The sequence below is a fragment of the Jaculus jaculus genome, chromosome 12, assembly GCF_020740685.1.
Source record: "Jaculus jaculus isolate mJacJac1 chromosome 12, mJacJac1.mat.Y.cur, whole genome shotgun sequence".
Lineage (NCBI taxonomy): Eukaryota > Metazoa > Chordata > Mammalia > Rodentia > Dipodidae > Jaculus > Jaculus jaculus.
This window is the reverse complement of record NC_059113.1, coordinates 54,456,437-54,477,680: the sequence shown is the minus strand read 5'-3', so window position 1 is coordinate 54,477,680 and position 21,244 is coordinate 54,456,437. Positions and strand designations below refer to the sequence as shown.

At 41.0% G+C, this 21,244-nt stretch overlaps 1 protein-coding gene across 2 annotated transcripts in view; it reads left to right on the top strand.

Annotated features, from left to right (window-relative positions):
• Hs3st4 (heparan sulfate-glucosamine 3-sulfotransferase 4) overlaps window positions 1-21,244 on the top strand; it is a 443,755-nt gene that overhangs the window by 162,597 nt on the left and 259,914 nt on the right. The gene's annotated exons all lie outside the window — the stretch shown is intronic.

Below are 21,244 nucleotides of genomic sequence, written 5' to 3'. Positions count from 1 at the left end.
TTTATCACACTTAAATTACATCTTTTAGCACATTCTGTTATAAATCTCTGCTTACTTACTTCGAGTCATGAGAGGAAAATGAAACTAAAATTTCCTTACTCTTATTCTTCCTGCCCTTGGTCCTTCCCTCTACTGCTGTTCTTAAGTCTGTAATGTCCTTCAGAGACTCTACGCTCTTCTGAAGTAATTCCTCCAATATATGGGGGAAAAGAGATGATTGCAAAGTTAAAACCCAGAATGATGCTCCATGCAGAGGAGCAAGGGTGGCAGGAAAGTTCTGTTCTTGTTTGGGACTTCTCTGGTTGCTCACTGTGGCTATAAACTAAGTTGTGGCAAGGAGGACATGGGGAGTGTAATGCAAGAGGGTGATGGAGAGTAGATTTTTGTGAAGAAACCTGTTTTATGCAAAAAGAGATGCTGTCTCTAATCAAAACTCTTGGGAACCTGAGTTGGAATTTTTTGTTCAGAGATTTTTCATTTCCACAGTTTAGGGGCTAGGACTTCTAAACAGGGAAAGTTAAAGGGGAAAAAATCAATCAAGGAAAAATAAAATCCATGGGAGTTGAGTCAGAGCCAAGAATTGAGGCATTATTAAATAATGCAGTATATCCTTACTCTTACTCTCTGTCCTGTACTAGCATTGGGTTCCAATGGGAGTTGAGATTACATGCTTGCTTTTCTATGCAATTGACTGGCATGTTGGGCACCATTCCCAGGTTGTTTTGTTTTTGTTTGATATTTGCTTGCCATCCCTGATTGCATGGAGGAGGGCATGTTGCCAATGGCCATGCTGTTTCTGGTTGTTCCTTTTCTGTGAGTTCTTACACATATAAGATGTTAGGGATTAGACTGAGTAAAGAGTACTGACTTTCCCTTTTTAATATTTTTGTTTTTATCTATTTATTTGAGAGAGTGAGAGAGAGGGAGAGGGAGAGGGAGAGGGAGAGAGAGAGAGAGGGAGAGAGAGAGAGAGAGAGAGAGAGAGAGAGGGAGAGAGAGAGAATAGGCAAGCCAGGTCCTCTGGCCACTGCAAATGAACTCCAGATGCATGTGTTACCTTGTGCATCTGGCTTATGAGGGTTCTTGGGCATTGAACCTGGGCCCTTTGGCTTTGTAGTTAAGCACCTTATCTGCTAAGCCATCTCTCGAGCCCTTAGTTACTATTTTGATTGAAGAAGTCTCTTAGTAATTCAAGATCCATGCACAGTCCCCTCATTCTTTACAATCCTAATACACAACTCACAAAGTATAGTGCTGCCCAGTATCCACAAGGCTCCATCTTCTCTATACTTCACAGTAAAGCTAGAATGAGGTTTCCCTTTTCAACTAATGTAGATTATGTCACTGTCTAACTAAAGCTCTTCAATGGTCTGTCACTTTCACAATAATAGCAATGGTGTATGCAGAAGGTATTCGTTTGCTGAGTATTTGCCAAATCTTTACAACTCTGTGGAGTTATTCTTATCATCTTCATTATAAAGATGAGAAAATGGAGACACAAAACAATCGTTTCCTCAGAAAGGGGAATCCAATTGCCGTTCTTAGCCTTCACAGCCCATCTTCCTTACCTGGCACATCTCACACTGCCCGAGATCCTCAGACTTATTGAGATACTCCCATTCTGTGGAATACTTCCATTTTTATTTGCAAAGGAAATTAATTGACACATTGAATCATGGAGGAGAGGCCCTAGCCATCCAACCTACAAGTAATGGATTTAAATTAGGAATAAACATTATATATCCCAAGATTTATATCATCATCATCATCAACAATCATCAAATGCTGACCTAGTGTCAAGATGAGTGGCTTGATGAGTGAAGGACTGAAGTTATTCAAATTTCACAATATTAGAACCATGAAGCATACTGCATAGAAATTATACATTTCCTTAGAAATTTCTGAATGATCTTGAGGGAACAAATCAACAAGAAATGCCTATTACCTCTGCACAGAGTGTTTTGCAGTACAAACAGTGCAATAATGTGGTCATGAACAATACTGACAACAGTAATCTTTGCAGGAATGGGAGGGCCAGATCATTACAGACTCATCCGTAACAACAGAATTCATATCTGGGCTGAATTAATTATACCAAAATTGCTCACTCCCACCATTCCTCCTTGTTTCTTCTTCAAGAAATTGTATAGTTTTGTGGGGTTGTTTCTATAATCACTAACTTATGAGATGTATGATGAGTAAACAATATTGTATTACAATTCTCAATAGGGAAGAAGCTATCACATCAAGGGCTGTACATGCAAAGTGTGAATGTGTCAGCATCTATTGGTTCAGCTGGGGGCTGAGTATATGAGGCAGAAACAGCAACATGGTATGATTTAATCAAAATATTTACATGGACATCAAAACACCACGAAGTCCAAAGGTTCAATGACACTGTAATTTATCTTTTAATTTTATTTCCTCAACGACCATGTAGTGAAAGCTTTTTTAAAAAGTGTAGGTTGAAATGTTTAGGACCAGAAGTGTTTCAGATTTTTAATTAGAAAAATTGGTATATTTTCAGGTATGTGATGAAATATCTTAGTGATGGTGCACACAACTAAATTTAAAATTAATTTGTGTTTTGTGCACACCTTATGTATGTAGCCTAAATAGAATTTTACACGTTTTAAATAATTTTGAAACAAAGTTGTGCATGAAACAGGCTGGTGTGCCCTGAGCCATTTGGAAGCAGTAGTCTCACTGTCTCCATTATCACATGCACACTCAAGATGCCCCACTGGTGGTGCCACCTGGTGGTGCCACCTTGGAAGTTGAAAAGTTTTAGAGGCTTTGCTGCACCTTCTGGCCACGCTTGTAATGCTGGCACTTGGGGGGCTGAGGCAGAACTTCTAGACTAGCTTGAACTACATATTATGACATGTCTTCAAAAAAATAATGTTTTTGAATGTTGGTGGATTAGTGGTTAGATCAATCTGAATATAGCTCTGTGCATTTAAACATATACATAGAATCATGTGACCACTACCACATCCAAGCTTCAGAGAAATTTTGCCCCTGCTTATCCCCATTGTGTGAGTTATTTCCCCCATCACATCAGTTACTTTCTGGTTGCTAGGATAAAAAATGTGCAATTCAGCTTACAGTTCCACAGAGTAGAGTCTGTCGTGGCAGGGGAGGCATGGCAGGCTAGAGGAGGAGCTGGTGTCACATCATCACACTGCCAGACAGGAAACAAAGATGGAGAGATTAGCACATTGGGGCTTGCTAACACCTTCAGGTCCACTTGCCATTGACACACTTCCTCCTGCAAGGGTCCACTTCCCAAAGGTTCTGCAACTTTCCAGAATAGAGCTACCAGCTGGGGATTAAATATTCAAACACAAATGAGCCTATCAGAAGCTGTTTATATCCAAAGCATCAACCTCCCGCAACACCTCCTTCATGCTTCCTCTTCATATAAGTTTCCCCTTTCCCTCCCTACCCCCATCAAATACAGTTACAACCCCTTTAATACAGCTTTCTGAAAAGCTACTGTAAATGTAGATGAACTTGTACAAAATGCAGCCACCTGATACTAGTTTCTTTCAGTCAGCATACTGTCTATGGGCTTCACCAATGTCTTTATTATTATCAAGTCAGGTTTGAGTATGAATTGTGTTTTCTTTCAGATGTTTATTTGGGTCCTTCCCTGCAGTATCCCAGGATGTGTGCATGTTTGGTAATAAGATCACTGCAGATGTCATTACCTAAGGTCATACTAAAGTTGAATAAGAGGAGATCCTGATGTCTGATGTCTGTATAAAGATAAAGAGCTGCAGCGGATAGAGTGCTGTGTGAGGATACAGATCACGGGGACAATAAGTGGCTGTCTGAAGATGGAGACAGAGGTTGTCACAAGCCAAAAATTCCTGGGGCCATAGACATTAGGAAAAGGCAAAGAAAGATATCAGTCCTGCAGGCTGCAGAGGGAGCTCCTTCCTAGTGACATCTTGACTTACACTTCTGGCCTCCAGAGCTGTCAGATAATAAATTGTCATTTGAAGTCACCCAGCTTATAGTACTTTAGGATTAGCAGCCTTAGGACAGTAATATAAACAAGATGTTGGCTTTTTTTTGGGGGGGGGGTAAAAATTCCTCAAAATTTGAATCCACAGGGGAGGTAGAAATATTGGTAAACAAAAGTACAAATACAGTAGAAAGATGCTATGAATTAAAGAATGCTGAATAAAAAACAGCAGAAACATTGGGACCCCAGAAATTCCTGGGATCTGGGTACGAGAAGTAATCACAGGTTAAGCACTATTGAAGTGAATGCACTCTCCTAAGATTTACTAAATTTGAGCTTTACTTCAATGATTTATCAATTATTTACATTTTCAGGATTTCTTCTGCCTGTGTTTTTCAGTTCAGCAGCAAGAAGCTCTTGAGTATATAAACATGCATGCAATCTATAAATACAATTTAAAAGAAAATAAACAATGTTTGATTTTAGTATAAAAGAATGTTGATGTTTCTCCCATGGACTGAGAAGGAAACCAGGACTCTTTGCATACTAGGCAAGCACCAAACTACCCATTCAGTCTCAAGGATGTTGAATTTTGCCCAGGGCTTTTGCTAGATCTGTTGAGATTACATGACATCTGTCCTTCATTTTGTTATTGTGATGCACTACATTTATTGATTTCCATATATTGAATCATTTTTGCATCCTAGGGTTAAGTTCTACTTGATCATGGCATATGATTATTTTGGTAGTATTTTGTTGATTACTTCTACATCTCTGTTCTTAAGGGATATTTGCCTATAATATTGTTTCCTTTTCATATCCTACTTGTATTTTAGTATTAGAGCAATTGAGCACTGGGATATCAGTTTGGAATTGTTCTCTTCAAAGTTTAACAAGTTTGATAAGGGTTGCCATTTATTGATCTGTAAATATTTGATAGAGTTCTGAGCTTCTCATCATTAGGTTATTGATTTCTGATTCAGTCTCCTTATTTGTTATCCATCTGTTCAGATTTTCTGTTTTCTCATGATTCAGACTCGGTGGGTTGTGAGGTTTATTTTTTATCTCTTCAGTCAGTGCATGGCTTTTGACTACAGAAAGTAACTATTTACATTTCAGAGCACTGTTGGCAGTTAAGGGCTTCTTTCTGTTAGCCGTCTTCTGTCTTGCTCCTTTCTTTGCCTTTCACTGTTTCTTTTGTAAAGTGAAGGTTACTGGCAGCTGCATATGTTGTTTCTTCTCTCATCTTTTGTGTATCTACTACAGTGTTGTTTTTTTTTTTTCCCCATGAGGCTTAAATAAAATATCATATTGTGAACTGGTGACAACTTAAGTTCTCTGAATATACTATGTCATTGGTGGGTGATGTTATATGTTTTTATACTGTATATCCATCAACTGATTTTTTGGGCCTATAATTATTTTTCAGTTAAGAATATATTGATTTATTATTCATTTTCTTATTTGTGTGTGTGTTGAGTGTGTGCCTGTATGTGTGTTGAGTGTGTGCCTGTATGTGTGTGTATGAGCATGCATATGCCTCTGTGTGTATGTGTGTGTGTGTGAGCATGTGCCTGTATGTGTGTGATGAGCATGCATATGCCTCTCTCTCCCTGTGTGTGTGTGTGTGTGTGTGTGTGTGTGTTGAGTGTGTGCCTGTACGTGTGTGTATGAGCATGCATATGCCTCTGTGTGTATGTGTGTGTGTGAGAGAGTGTGCCTGTATGCGTGTGTATGAGCATGCATATGCCTCTGTGTGTGTGTGTGTGTGTGTGTGTGTGTGTGTGTACGTAGGTAAGAGGACAGCATGGAGACATCTGTGCTCTGCTTCACTTTCTTTGGTTACTGAGGATCAAACTCATACCCTCATGCTGGTCAAGCAAGCACTTTACCTAGTGAGCTATGCCCACAGCTTTGTTATACAATCTTGGTTCTATTTTACCAAAGACCTTCCTTTAATTTCTTGACATTTCTGCACCCCTAACCTGTCTTCAGCTTTCACTCTATAACTCTATATTGAGGTTGCAATCTGGTGTGTAGCTTTCTGCAGCCTTCTCTATGCTCACAGATGCACATACCCACATTCAGAGGATTTGTTTTGATTATTGTTTGAAAAATATTGGGATATGCTAATATGTACACATCTTCCCTTTGTTCCACCATCAGTTCATTCTGGATTTTTCTGTACATCAGCTGATAAGATCTAGCTCATTTTCTTATGACCACATGACTTCCTCTGGTAGAGCATTTTCTTTATTTCATGTTTACCTTCCACAAGTGATTCTGCACTTATGATTGAACTCATACCCAGTGGCACCAGTGCTTCTTTTTTTCTGCTTGATAGACTCCCACAAGTGGGATTTCTGAGTTGAAAGGTATGTGCATTTTTAATTTTAATGACTGATTCAAAATTGATTATTTTGGGTGAGTTCTTCCTCTTTTATATGGCATTTCAGATTTCCTCAAAGGTTATTGGTCCACTCAAGTTTTCTATCTCTTATTGAGTCAGTTTCAGTAAATTATATTTCTTCAAAAACTCAATCATTTTGCATGGATTTTCAAACGTGGTGGTATACATTTGACATAGTGTTATCATTTTTAAAATTCTCCCTCCTATTTGTCTGGCTTTGAACATTATATATGTGTCTTCCCATGATGCCTGTATCCTTTGAGGGTAACTACCAAGTTTTTAACTTGAGAATACCCTAGACCTTAACTTTTTGTGTTTTCATATTTTTGGTTTGGAATTCATGCCCACTTTTTCCTCTGCAGAAGTTTTTCTTATGATGTGGGGACTAGTTCTGTACCCTCCTCATCCCATAGTCCTGGCACACTAATGTGGGATTTTACAAATTTATTTTATTTTATTTTTTGTCATTTCTGAGAACTTTGGAGAGAAAAAGCAGTCTCTTGTTATAAAATCACCTGTTATCAATTCAGACTGCTCTATGTATATTCCTAAGTGACTACCTGTTTTAAGAACAGTATGGGGCTGGAGAGATGGCTTAGCGGTTAAGCGCTTGCCTGTGAAGCCTAAGGACCCCGGTTCGAGGCTCGGTTCCCCAGGTCCCACGTTAGCCAGATGCACAAGGGGGCGCACACGTCTGGAGTTCGTTTGCAGAGCCTGGAAGCCCTGGCGCGCCCATTCTCTCTCTCCCTCTGTCTTTCTCTCTGTGTCTGTTGCTCTCAAATAAATAAATAAAATATTTAAAAAAAAAAAGAACAGTATGTATGGCTAGACACTAGATAGAAAGTGTGGGTTCAATAAATTCTGAGGGAAGTCTCAGAAAAGCATACTGACAAGTAAATGATATGAGAATATACTGTCATACTACTTCATATTATCTCATTTGATTCTTATTGCCATAAGGTAAATACACATTATTCCAGTCTCACAGTTGAGAAAACTGAGGCAGAGACAGGTAAAAGATCACCTAATAAATGCAGGGTTAGTAATGAGTTTGACACCAGCTTTTCTGAGGTGTCTACTGAGTACTGGAAAGTGAGACTTTATTGATTAGGGACAAGTCAATGATAAAGAAAAGAAATCAATTTCTACAGCATTGGATGGTTGTGTTTCTCTGAGAGAAAAGGAGGTGTTATGAAGTAGTTATTTGAGGGGTCATATAAAAGAATGTGCAGGCAATGACTATATTGTCTCTGTGATGTGTTTGCAATATTTCTTACATTATTATCATTAAATATGCTTTATGGTACTCTTTTTCATAATGGTTTTATTTTGTCAAGAAAAGGGTCAGAACAAATAAAAGTTCTCATGAATACCAACAATCTATGTTAAAAAATGTGACAATAAGACTAGATCTTTTCTACTTTGCTGGCATAGGGCTGTACTCCCAGAACTTGGGAGACCAAAGCAGGAGGATCGTAGGTGTGAGGACTGCCTGGAGTAACAGTGAGACTTTGTCTCAATAATGCAACCACAACAACAGCAAAACTTAGAATAAAAAGCCCGGGCATTTCTACTGATGGGTTTTATTATGTGAGATGAGACTCAGTTACATAGACTCATAGAGACTCTGCTATGGTACTCAGCTCCTAGAACCATGAAATGCTGGAGTAGACTCCAAGCACCACCTGGAGAAGTGTACTCCAGGAGACCAGCTTAAATCAGGAGCTCAGGTAGTGTCTGGCAAGTAGAGAGAAGTCATGTCTCTACTCTCACAGCAATGCGGGCCTGGAGATTAAGGTTTCTTTGTTGTGTTGGATTCTTAGAGTTTATTTTTAAGGCAGTTTAAGGTTCAAAGTAAAATTAAGAGGAAGGCACAGAGTTTCCACATACCTCTTGAACCCCCTCAGTCACAGTCTACTGCATTTCCAGCATCACCCACCAGGGTAGTGCGTTTGCTGTTGCTGCACCTGAAGTGCTACATTGCAATCAGCCAAATCTACTCTTTACATTTGGGATTTGTTCTTGTGGTCCATTCTATGAGCTCATGCGACTCTGTAACAGATGTGTTCATCGTTACAGGAGAATGCAGAATTTCACTGCCTTAAAGTATTTGGTGTTCCACCTACTTAGCCCTCCTTACTCTTATACCCTTGACAACTGCTGGTGTTTTTACTATATCTATAGTTTTGTCTTTTCCTGAATATCATGTACATAGAACCATACAGCATATACCTTTTTAAAAGAATATTTTGGGTTGGAGAGATGGCTCAGCAGTTAAGATGCTTGTTAGCAAAGCCTAAGGACCCAGATTCAATACCCTAGTACCCATGTAAAGCCACATTCACAAAGTGGTGCATGCATATGGGGTTTGTTTGCAGTAGCTAGAGGCCCTGGAATACCCATTCTCTCTCCCACTATGTCCCCCTCTCACTCCTTGCAAATAAAGATATGTGTGTGTGTGTGTGTGTGTGTGTGTGTGTGTGTGTGTGTGTGTATGTGTGTTTGTGTGTGTATATATTTGTTTTGTTTCTTCAAGGTTGGGTCTTGGTCTAGTCCAGGCTGACCTGGAACTCAATCTGTAGCCCCAGGGTGACTTCAAACTCATGGGAATCTGGTGATTCTCCTATCTCAGCCTCCTGAGTGCCTGGACGCATACCACCATGTTCCACTTAGTATGCACCTTTTCTGTTGGATTTTGTTACATGTTAATAGATATCTAAAGTTTTTTTTTTTTAAATAACTTAATAGCTTGTTTCTTTTTAGTGCTGTGTAGTAGTCCATGACTTGGATTTGTCACAATTTATTTATTTATTTGCTCACTGGAGGGGGTCATTCTGGTTGCTTCAAGTTTTGGCAATTCAGAAGACAGCTGCTACAAACATTCATGTATTGGCTTTTGTGTGGAGATTAGTTGTGGACCACTTTAGGTAAATACTAACAAGCATAATTGCTAGTGTATATTGCTAGACTATACTTACTAACCTATGGAATAGAAAGAGTATTTGCAAACCATACATCTAAGAAGGAATCAATATATCGATATATAAAGAACTTAATTAACCTTTAAGAACGCTGTCTCAAAATCTAGTCACTCTTGATAAGTGGAGATTAGGGCTTCAATGTGTAAATTTTGGGGGAAGCACAAGTCAGCCTGTGAAAGAGGCCAATGAACATGTGTCATTTCTGGATGCAAGTCCATTGTGCTTCCACATGATATGTTCTTCCTTGAACTTCAAGGGTTTGATCTTCTATGTTAAAAGTAACATTTGTTTTTGAGGAAGCAGCAGGGATCCACATTTGGGAGTGCGTTCCTGAGGAAGAATCTGAATATTTAGCATCTCCATTGTTCCCTCTGGGCTTGAGATGTATCTCACCATGAGTAAGTGGGGGAAGTAGACTCCACTTGTCCATTCACATGAAGAAGAGGTGAGGTCATATCTCTCAGACCAGCCAGGCATGGTGGCACATGCCTTTAATCCCAGCACTCGGGAGGCAGAGGTAGAAGGATTGCTGTGAGTTCAAGGCCACCCTGAGACTCCATAGTGAATTCCAGGTCAGCCTGGGCTAGAGTGAGACCCTACCTCAAAAAACCAAAAAAAAAAAAAAAAAAAAAAAAAATCTCTCAGACTGTAGCCCAGGGGGTCTTTTCCTTGATAAAATTTAAACAAACTTTAAAGTAAAATCTCTCCTTAAAATCTTTCCGTCCACAGACTTTAAGGAAGACCTCTCAAGCTGTGACCAAATTTAATGATGACAATGTATCCCAGGGTTGTATTTACAGAGCAATGACATTGTCTTGAGGGAATTCTCTAGAAGTTTAAGTAATCTCTACATTCACATGGGGGATAATCTCTGGAGAGGGAGTTGGTTGAGGAAGGGAACAGGGAGTCAACAAATCTCCTGATTGAAATGGAAGGGCAGCCACTTCTCCTGGCTGTTGAGCTGGAGGGGGAGAATTGAGGACAACTTCTAGTTTTGAGACCCTCCCTCAAGGGTGTGCCTGCCTGCTGACCAGGAATGGTCTACCCATGACTTCTACATCCTGTGCTAGTGAGATTGACTTTCTTGTCCTGTAGCAAAACACACATTTACAGTGGAAACTCTTTATTCTCAATCTCCATTGCTTGTTTGTTTGTTTTTGGAAATAGTCCCTACCCCCACCACACATGTGTGAATGCATGGACCCATTATTGGCGAGGTATATAGGGTTACCAAGACATTTTCAGCAGAGGTTTTAATCCCTGAGATTTGGCCATTATCTCTTTCATTGCCCATAGTGGTGTCAATAATTGTAGGTCAAGTGAATGTTGAAATTGTTTATAAGATAAATTAAGAATTATTAAGTCAGGGCTGAAGGGATGGCTTAGTGGTTAAGACATTTGCCTGCAAAGCCAAAGGACCCAGGTTTGATAACCCAGGACCCATGTTACCCAGATGTATAAGGGGGCGCATGTGTCTGGAGTTGTTTGCAGTGGCTATAGGCCCTGGCATGCCCATCTCTCTCTGTCTGCCTCTCTCTCTCTCTCTCTTTCTCTCCCTCTTTCTCTGTCAAATAATAAAATAAATAAAAATAAAGTATTTTTAAAAAGAATTACTAGCCGGGCGTGGTGGCGCATGCCTTTAATCCCAGCACTCGGGAGGCAGAGGTAGGAGGATTGCCATGAGTTCAAGGCCACCCTGAGATGACAGAGTTAATTCCAGGTCAGCCTGGACCAGAGTGAGACTCTACCTCGAAAAAAGAAAAAAAAAAAAGAATTACTAAATCAGTTAGATTTTGGCCATGAACAACTGAGAATGCAGTTCAGAGCACTAGGGTGGTCTCCATTTGCTATCTACAAGCAAGTTGCTCTGCCTCACAGTCTGACATGAGGCAGATGCTTAGTATATATTTGGTAGGCTTCAGTAGTAGGCCTCTGTTTATCTTGTTGTAAAATAGACATACGGATTGGTGGTTATGTAGGTAGATTGGTAGAGGTGGATAGATGACAGACAATCAGGCAGGCAGATGGGCAGGCACACAGGTCTATTGACATTCAGCATGTTCTTTTGAACTAGCAAGAAAGTGAAGCATTAACAATGTGAGGATGGTTCACAACAGATGCACATGTGCCTGAACACCTTGATTGTCTCATTGCTCTGGCTTTTTCTCTCTCTCCCTGCCTCCCACCCTAAGGAAGGAAGTGCTGCCAAGGAGGGAAGGTCCAGAATCAAACTGCTTCCTTTGGAATCCTGTGCAGGGAACGGGCCAGACTTCAGTGACTGTGCTGAATTCTATGCCAAAAAGCTCATTTCTTTTGAAACATTGGAGATTCATTGGAAGATACTAAATCCGGATGGAACAGCAGGCTTCACAACCTGCTTTTCTCTCCTCCTCCCTTGTCCCTTGTCCAGTGTGCCTATAACAGATGGCCCTTCCCCCAGCCTGCAGCAGATGCCTAGCAGCACCTTGACACAAGGCAACAGCCTGGTGGATTTCAGGGTCATCTTCAAAGAAAAAGAAATGCAAGCACTGTTTAAGTTGGAGGAGAAAATATTTCATAAACAGAGACTATTTGGCAAGACCTCCATTTAGAAAGGTTCATGCTTCAAACAAACAGAAGAAAATCCGAGCATTTCCTCTGGAGGCTGAACTCCCTGTGAGTCATTTCTTTAAGGAACAAATGTTGTAATTCAGATTGTCAACATTAAAAACTGGTTAGGAACTAAGAGAAACAGAGATGGTTCTTGTCAGTGTAGTCTTTGCAGACCCCCTGCCATGTCCCTTGCAGGCATAGTGGGGGTGAGGCAGGCTTGAAAAAAACATGGCATCTGCCTGTATAAGAGGAAAGCCGATGAAAGGAATTCTGGGTAGGCAGGTTCCTTCGTAGGGTGATGTCCCCAGAGTCCCTTTGTTTATGTCACAACCTCTAAAACTGTGTGTGTGTACGTGTGTGTGCTTGCTTATGTGTCTGTTTACTTTTCTACTGTACCTTTGGAATCATAATTTTGTTCACTTGCATTTAATGTAAGAATGATAGCAGTAATTACTGCAGGTTTCTGGGGTCACAGGCAGGAGGTTGGTGGAAGATGGCCTCGGAGGCAGACAGCTGCTCTTGGGTGACACAGGAGGGGCTGGCAGCCAGGTCAAAGTCACAAGGCCCAGGCTGGTGACTGGGACTCCATGGATGCGGATTCATGGATGCCCCTAGAGCAAAATGATCTGGACTGTGACATGGCTTCACTCTCTTTGCAAGGGAAGGAAGGGAATTGTCATAAGTTTCCCCATGGGGGGCATGATCCCTTCTGGCTCCAGTGGGGGTGGGGAGGTGATAGAAGCCCTCCTTCTGCAGATGTCCCAGCTTAAGGCTCTACTTCTGATCTCAGGAATTCTGTAGCTCTGCAAAGACTATTTGCCTTTCTTGACCTTATGTTTGGAGGCTGCAAATAAGTCTTGTAAGTAGCTACACGGGGATTTAGGAATGGGTTTACTAAGTGAGTATAGGGGTGGAATTTCAGGCACACACCAAATGTCCGAAAGCCCCACCATTTAGTAACAGTGTGAGAATTTCAGATCTTGAATAGTGTTGAATTTTGATCTGTTTCAGCTCAATATAGGCTCATGCTCCTTCCAGAAACCCTATTATTCTTATTAACCAGATGGGGAAGAATTTATCCCTGTGCATAATTAGCATTTGTTAAATTCTACTGTGTGCTGGGCTTTTTACATGTACTGTTTGTTCATTTATTTATTTAGTTTTAATTTCTGACACAAGGTCTCATTTCATGGCCCAGGCTGGCCTGAAGCTCACCATGTATCTTAGGTTGGCCTTGAGCTCATGATCCTCCTGCCTTAGCCTCCTGAGTACTGAGATTACAGGCCAATGGCACTATGTCTGGTTTACATGTGCTCTTTAATTCTCATAGCATCACTATTGCTATCCAAATGTAGTTTTGCAGAATAAAGGGTAAGACTCAGTGGGGTTACATGACTTGTTCAAGTTAGCACAGTACTAAAATGTGGATCTTTGCCTCACTCAAGAACTTCAGGTGTTCCTGGAGTGTTCATCTCCATCTTTGGAATATTTGCAGATAGAAGTCACAGGCTTCCCAATATTATGTTGTCTTACTTAACTCAGAGCCTGAAGGGAGGTTTTCAGGATAAATCTTTAGGGTCTATTCCTATGGGCTTCAGTGTTACCTATCCTGAAAATCAAATTTGCTTCCCTCTGGTAAGCCTCATTGCAATTCTTCCACATCATTGGCTCTATTTCAATCTTTCTTTCCCTTTCCTCCTTCTTTACTTCTGTTTCTACCTCCCTCCATTCATTTACTCATCCATCCATTTATCCTTTCATCCAAGCATCCATCCAATCACCTATTCATCCATCCACATATCTACCTAACCAACCATCTATCCAACTCCTATGTTCCAAATAACATTATAAGGCTGGAAAGATGGCTCAGCTGTTAAGAGACATTTGCTTGCAAAGCCTAATGGTCTGGATTCAGTTCCCCAGTACTCACATAAAGCCACATGCACAAATGACATTAGAAGCGCTATGTATATAAAAACAAATCACAAAGACAAACTCAGACAAAGTGTCTGGCCAGGCCTTCACCAAGTAGGTGGCATTTGGGTAAAGATTTCAGAGGCCAAAGAGAGTGAATTAAATGCTTGTCTTTAGGAAGAGATGTACAGACTGAAGGGAGACCAAGTGGAAAGTCCCCGAGGTGAAACCTACAGAAGAGAAAAGAAGCTGATGTAGGCACACTGCAGTGAGCAAGTGTTCGGTGGGATTAGATCACTGGGAGATCTTTGGTTTGTATATGAGTGAAACAAAGATCTATTTGAAGACGTTCATCAGGGGTGTTGCCCAATATTGCTGTGCCTTAACAGGATCATTAGTTTTGATAGAACAGTTTGTACTAATACAAGGGGAACAGCTAGGAAAACTTTGTAATAGTACAACAAGAAAGGATGGTCTCCTGAACCAAGATGGGAGTAATAGAGTTGGTGAGATTCCAGTTGCACTCCAAGGTCAATGCAGCAGGATATGGGACATGTGTGAGAGATGATGTTTATTCCTACTGTAATCTCACTTGGTTCATAGAGAAGAGGGATAGATGCTCTAGGTCTTGGATGTGGCTGTTTGGATGGATATTGCCTTGAGTGCAAATAAGCAGAGGAAATGTAGCACTGAATATAGAATACAGTAGACGAGAATAGGTTTGGATTTTCTAAAAAGAAGAAGATACAGATGCCAATGTAGGATGAGACATACAAGAGATTTTGGAAGAATTCCCATGAAGGAAAAAGGAGAGTGTGGTAGAGATGGAAGAGGGACTATTCAGATTCATTTTAGGTCTGACTTCTGACAAGAAGTTGCTGGAGGAAGGAGGGTTGGAAAGGGAGAGATACATACTCAATTCTAGAAAAAGTTTGGTGGGTCAGTGGAGATTCCTTAAGCAAGAGCTACCCATCTTCTAAGCTTCCTGTAGCAGCAGAGCTGAGACACATTTTTTTTGTGGTTGTCATTAGGATGGGGCCAGTGTTTAAATGAGAGAAAACAAACACATATTGATGCAAAATAGTCAGAGAAACATGTCAGGAGCTTAGATAAAATCAGAAGAGAGAATAACATGAGTGGAGTAAGAAAGAGATTAGTGAAAAATTATGACATATGGAGTTCTTGTCATAGCTGGCCAGATAATTGTATTCGTGGGTTCTCTCATTGAATCCTAACAAAAACCCTCTGAAGGAACAACTGAGTTTGCTTCTATAGACATAAGAAGTAAAATTATACTATAGAGAAATTAACTAACACAAATAGCCAGTTCTAGATTCAGATTCCATGGTATTCTTGAATCTGCATTCCTCGCCACTGTGAAGTGTTCAGATAGTGATAGCTCCTCCCTTCAGGGTGGATATTTTGACTCAAGACACATGATAAGACCAAACATTTGTCAGGATGTCACTCCCTGCTCCAGCTGTCTATTTGTCCTCCTATGTGAGAATGAGAAACTAAGCTGTATTCACTCTGTTGTATGGGAGTAGGGATATCTGGCTGGATACTTATCTTTGAAGGGATCAAAGAGTAATTGTGATGGAAGGTGAGTTGGGTAGAGTGCCAGTTGGACCTGATCCCATTCCAGTCCTTGTTATTATCACTTATCAAGTAGGGCAAGACCTGTGTCTATTTCACCTTCTCCTCTGATGGTAGGCCTTAACCTTTATTGCTGGTCAACCACTGTTTGTTCCATAATTACTTAAAAGGTGAATGTTTATTCAGTACTTGCCATGTGCATGCAAACAGTCTCTCACATTCCAGAGTGAGGAGGGCATATGCTTATTCTAAAGAGAAGAATGTTCCCAGAAATCATCCCTCTGCTGAAGGGCAGACATGAGAAGGAAGTGGCTTGCTCAGGCCACTGGAGGTCACAGTTGATCATGAGTTTCTCTGTTTTATTTCTTTACATTGAGCCTTCAGAGCATCTCTCTGAACTTTGTGGCTTTAAGGCCTCATCATTTTATTATTACCTGTGATTCTGTTTGATTAGGTGGTTCTTCTAGTTGTGGGAACACTCAGCTTATCCTGAGGGTCAGCTGGCAGTTTGGAGAAGTGCCTTTTATAGAACAGTCCCATGTTGTGACTTGAAGTTGGTTCAGTGTCAGCTAGGATACCTGGCATGACTCACACATATTTCTCTCCTTCTCCAGCAAGGTTAGTTATCCTGGAAGTTCAAGTAGGACTGGTCACTGAATTTCCAAATTGCAGGAGGAGCATGAATTCCAAAATGTACCCCCTTCTTGGCTAATGTCCTCTTGATCATGTCACATGGGAAAGGTCAGATTTAAAGAGGAGGTGAGCATGCTCCATCTGCTGATGGAGGAACTGCAGTCATGTGGTAAAGGGGTACAACTCTAAGGGTGAGGGACATTTGTTGCCACTTTTCAATACATCACCCTTGTCCCTTGTGTCTAGCTGCAAAGAGTTCAGTTTACTATCATAAAATATATTTGAGCATTTCATATCACTGTGTTTGAAGTTTCTGGCTTCGTCCAGTTTTGACATGATGATTTTACTGCATCCAGTTCTTACAAATGTGACATCATCTCACAATGGAGTGGATATGTCACTGGATTTGGCCTTTGTAGAACTTGACTCTTTCCATGTAGAAGTAGTTCATTATTTCAAAGTTCATGCATGCATACATGCATACATTCACCTGTCTTTCCCGCCCACCTTTTTTCCTCCCTTCTTCCCTTTCTTCCATTTTCCACTATCAATATATAGTTGGTCTAATTATTTCTTCTGTTAGACTTGTGCACACTCCCCTAGGAGCCATGTCTAATTGGGGGAGGAGCAGATGCATATTATAGTATCCAATGTAAGTGAAGCAATATGGGAAGATTAAGAAGGAAATTTATTTTTTTCTCATCACATATGCCCAAAGCATCTTATACATCCTTCTCAGTGCACATTACTTGTGTTCCCTGATGTCTTTCTGACTTAACTAATATATCTTTGAGCACATGGACCATATTTGTCTAATATACTGCTGTATCCTTGCCTCCAGCACAAAGTCTGCATAAAGGGTACAATTCATAAAGATCTGGCAAATTGAATTGAAAGCTACAGAGAAAAGGTAACATTTGAACTGGGCCCTAAACAATAGCAAATCACATTCATTCCCTGGCAACTGTGTAAGTAGCTGGGGTTATTTTCATTCTACAAGTGAGGAAACAGGTACAGGAGCAGAGTGGGGGGACAAGATGGTCAAGGGATGGACAAGACCTCTAAGCAAGAGTCATTTTCAGCCTTAGATCAGGGCTTCTAACCCTGTTGCTGGCATGCACTGACAAGTTACCTTCCCCCTGCAAAAGAAACCTTTGGGAAGACAGACACACAGCTTTTCTACTGATGACTCACCCTGATATTGAATGGGCCTTTGCAACATATTTGAGCCTGGATTTACCATTTATTGATCCAGTAATGCCCTGTCCTTCAGTTTAACCTTCTATCAAGTCATCTACCCATCCATCACCCAGTTCACTCATTTTTACATCCATTCATCCATCCATCCATCTTTCCCATCTATCCCTCTACTGAGAAATGTTTAATGCCATCAATGTTTCTTTTACTCATTGCTTAAGAATATCTGCTCATAGTAGATATGTCATAAATTCTTGTCAAATGAAAGTTTCAGGTAGCTAGAAGGCAGTATGCATGTAGTGATAATGAAGGCATGCATGCTGAAGCCAGCTATTGTTGGGGTCTCATCCAGGCTTTAGTCATACTAGCTGTGTGGTCATGAGCACATGATTTAGCTTCTATCTCAGCTTCTCTACCTTCACAGGGATTAGTGATGATGTCTCCATGACAGGACTATGGAAAGAAACACACACACACTTTAGCTTCATCTAAAATTGTCTCTTATCTGCTGATTAACTATCTGGGTGTGAGTCCATTGGGACAGACTTTCCACTCTTTTTACTTGGCCTCATCTAAAGAGGGAAGGGACAAGGCCATTTCAGTGTGGGATTGATCATTTATGGCACTGACAAGAAAGCTGAGTTGTCTTTGTGCAGGTACCAACCAATTTATGGACATGCTCACTGGACAGGCCTCATCTTTGGCAGATGCGTCAATAGGCTTATGTGAAATGGGTAGAATGAATTCCTGGCAGTCCCTAGGGAACCTTGCCTGTCTGTGTGATGGTAGCTCAGTATGAGACTTGAGGTCTATACGTTTATACATTGAGGTAGGACTTCCATTATGTTTCCCACTTTTGTTTTGTGATCTGGACCTGAGGAGTGGAAAGGTCTGGAAGCTTCTGTGTGCTGATGATGGAGCGACTTGGCCATAGATTGTGTGGTGTGTAATGTTATTTCCTGGCATGTGATTAGCACCCCCAAGGAACATGGGTTCCCAAAGCCCAGGTCAGTGATTCTCACCCCTGTATCTCTGTTTCCCAGACTGATGGATCTAGGTTAAGTTCCCAATAGCAGGCACATTGGTATTGGAGGCTGCAACTCAGGCAGTGCTGCTAAGTCTTCTTGGGTTAATATTCCTTTTCTCTTGAAGAAATTTTTAGAACATAAATTCTAAAAAAAAAAAAAAAAAAGGCATTTCAGAATTAGAAGAGGTGTAAGCTTCACAATAAAGTTCAAACTTAACTTTATCCTTCCAGTGAGACCTCCATCAGCCTCCTAGGCCCTTACTCTTTGTTCTCAGCCACACTCAATCCTCACTCATCCACCAAAGACAGTCTGGTCTTTGTGTGACTTCTGGCATGTTTATTCAGAAAGGACTGCTGTTCCAACAGAGAGACTTTTGGCAGCAGGATCCTGGAAACCCAATTCACACTGGCTTGCAAAAAATCAAATATAAGATAAAATGTGACTATTGACTCATATAATGAAACTACTCTGGGAGGCTGACTTCAGATGCACCTTGTTCAGGACCTAAGTTACATCACATGATGCCCTTTAGCGCACTTCTTGTGAATGGCTCTGTTCCCAGGATCTAGCGCTGTTGTTGGAAGTGTCCACGCTCTCCCTTATGGTTACAAGATGTTTCTAGCAGTGGAAAGCCTTATGGTCTTGCATCACTAAGCACAGTGGCATCTATACTTCCCTTTCCTACCGGCACCTGCCTTTAGTTAGTGTCAAAGTCATCAAATGTCCTGGTTTGCCTGAACTCCTGGAGCTGTGGGTAAAACCACCCCACCCAACAGTACAGCTGTGGAGGAGGGTGGGCTCCAGGCTGAAGACACCATATTTTTCTGCCTAGAGACCTTCACTTATCATTGATACTTAATCTCGTCTACCTCTTCTCTAGGTTAAGTTACTTCACTTAGCCTCTGAGCTTCCAGAGCTCTTCAGAGTAAGATTTATTCTGCCATGTTTAATTGTTTCTTTGCAAGTCTGTTTCTCCAGCCAGACCTAGAGAGTCTCTAGGGTAACCACTTTGACCTCATTCATATTGGAAAATTCCAGTTTGATGGCTTTATGCTAGGTATACAGTTAGCATTAGTATATGCTTATTGATTGAAAGAATATCATAGGTCAGCCTTTAATTATATTTCCTATGTGTCACTTTAAAGTCTGTCCCATGCCTGAACATTCCTAGGATTAAACCATGCCCAACCTTCTAATGCAGTTCATTTCCTTCATTAATTGCACAGGGCAGGAGGGTGCTGTTCTTCAAATTCATCCTATCCAGAACCTGTGAATATGACCTTACTTGAAAATAGTTTCTCTTCAGTTATAATCATTAAGATGAGATTATAATGAGTTAGCTAAATCCAATAGCTCCAATTGTACTTCTGAGAAAAGAGAGATTTGGAAACAGGGAGGTTGCCTTCAGAAGGAGACCAGAGAGAGATGTTGCTATGAACCAGGAAATGCTGGCAACCACCAACACCTGGACAAACAAGGAAGGATTCTTCCCTAGAGACCTCAGAGGAACCTGGCCTCCTGAAAGCTTGATTTATGGTATTCATCTACCTGTTCTACAGAAAGGGGCGTTCTTGCTTTTAGTTTCCTAGCCCGTGGCACCTCCTATGGTAGCCCTTGACAATGAAGGCAGCAATGAGTCTTACTGTCTGCTGTGTAGCACAGCAGCTTAGCCTTCTCCATTAATCCATCCCTTTCTACATTGTAGATTTGCTAGATGTTTATGAGCCAGGTGCAGGAGATGTGGTGATGACCAATACAATATCCATACCCTGCCAGAGCCTGCCTCCACCCTGGGTAGGAGAGCAGACGCACAAACAGATATGCTGTCCCTTTGCTATAGTCTAGAGAGAGTGTGGTTACATAGAAGTTGTGGTCAGAGTGCTAAATGTGGGTGAGACAACCCGAAATCCAAGTACTAGTTACCAACAAACCACCAGCTTTATTCTCTGTCATGCATTTTTTCTGTCATATTTTTAACCTCTGTCAGTTTCAGTTTCCTTATCTTAAATTGGAGATGAGCATGGAGTTGTGGGAAGGATCAAATGAGTACATGCTTACTGAGTGTCCCCACCCATTGCCTGGCCCAAGAAAGTTACTGTTTGTTTAGAACTTGCAAGTAGTTACTGTGTTGCTCTCAATCTTCTGTGTTAATTCTTTCTGGTTTCTTCAAATGCTAAGTATGTGATCATGAATTCCCAGTGACTTCTCTGGTTACATTTCTTTCATGATGCACAACAGTGCTAATGTCTATCAGAACTGTCTCCAAGCTTATGACAGAAGGTAAAGTAGAACAGAAATAATTCCTCCCAACAGTGCATGGTGACACACAACTATGATCCCAGCAGTCACGGGCTTGAGGCAGGAGGATTGTGGGTTTGAAGCCAGCAGCCTGGTCTATGTAATGACATTGTGCCTCAAAATACCGAAAAACAGGGCAGGGAGGGAAAGGAAAGAAGGTCACCTCCTTTGCTCTAGAACTCTACTTCACATAATATAGCCAAAAAGTATGTGTGCTCATCACACTGTTGACTTGGATTAAGTTTGCAGGTAGTGAAATCCAGGCAGGTGTATTCATACCTGCTTCCCTGTTAAGGACTTATCCAGATGGTCGTTGGGCCTCAAAGGGCAGGACCTTGTGTTTATCTCTGTTAAATTTCATGTTGTGTAATTCAGACTTCCACAACAGCTGCTGGAAGTCTTCTGGGGTACTGATTCCATTACTGAGCATATTGCCTACAAGGTAAAGCCCCAACTTTGTGCTGTATACAGATTTTCACTAACTGGATTCAAGTTCTTAATGAAAATGCCGAGAGTCAGGCTAAAGGCTGAGACTGTCCTCTCTCCTTGCTCAAGTGATGAACGGTATCTTAAGGCTCTTGTGGGGAGGATCTTGAAAAGGTATGGGGAATCTTGTCTTCTA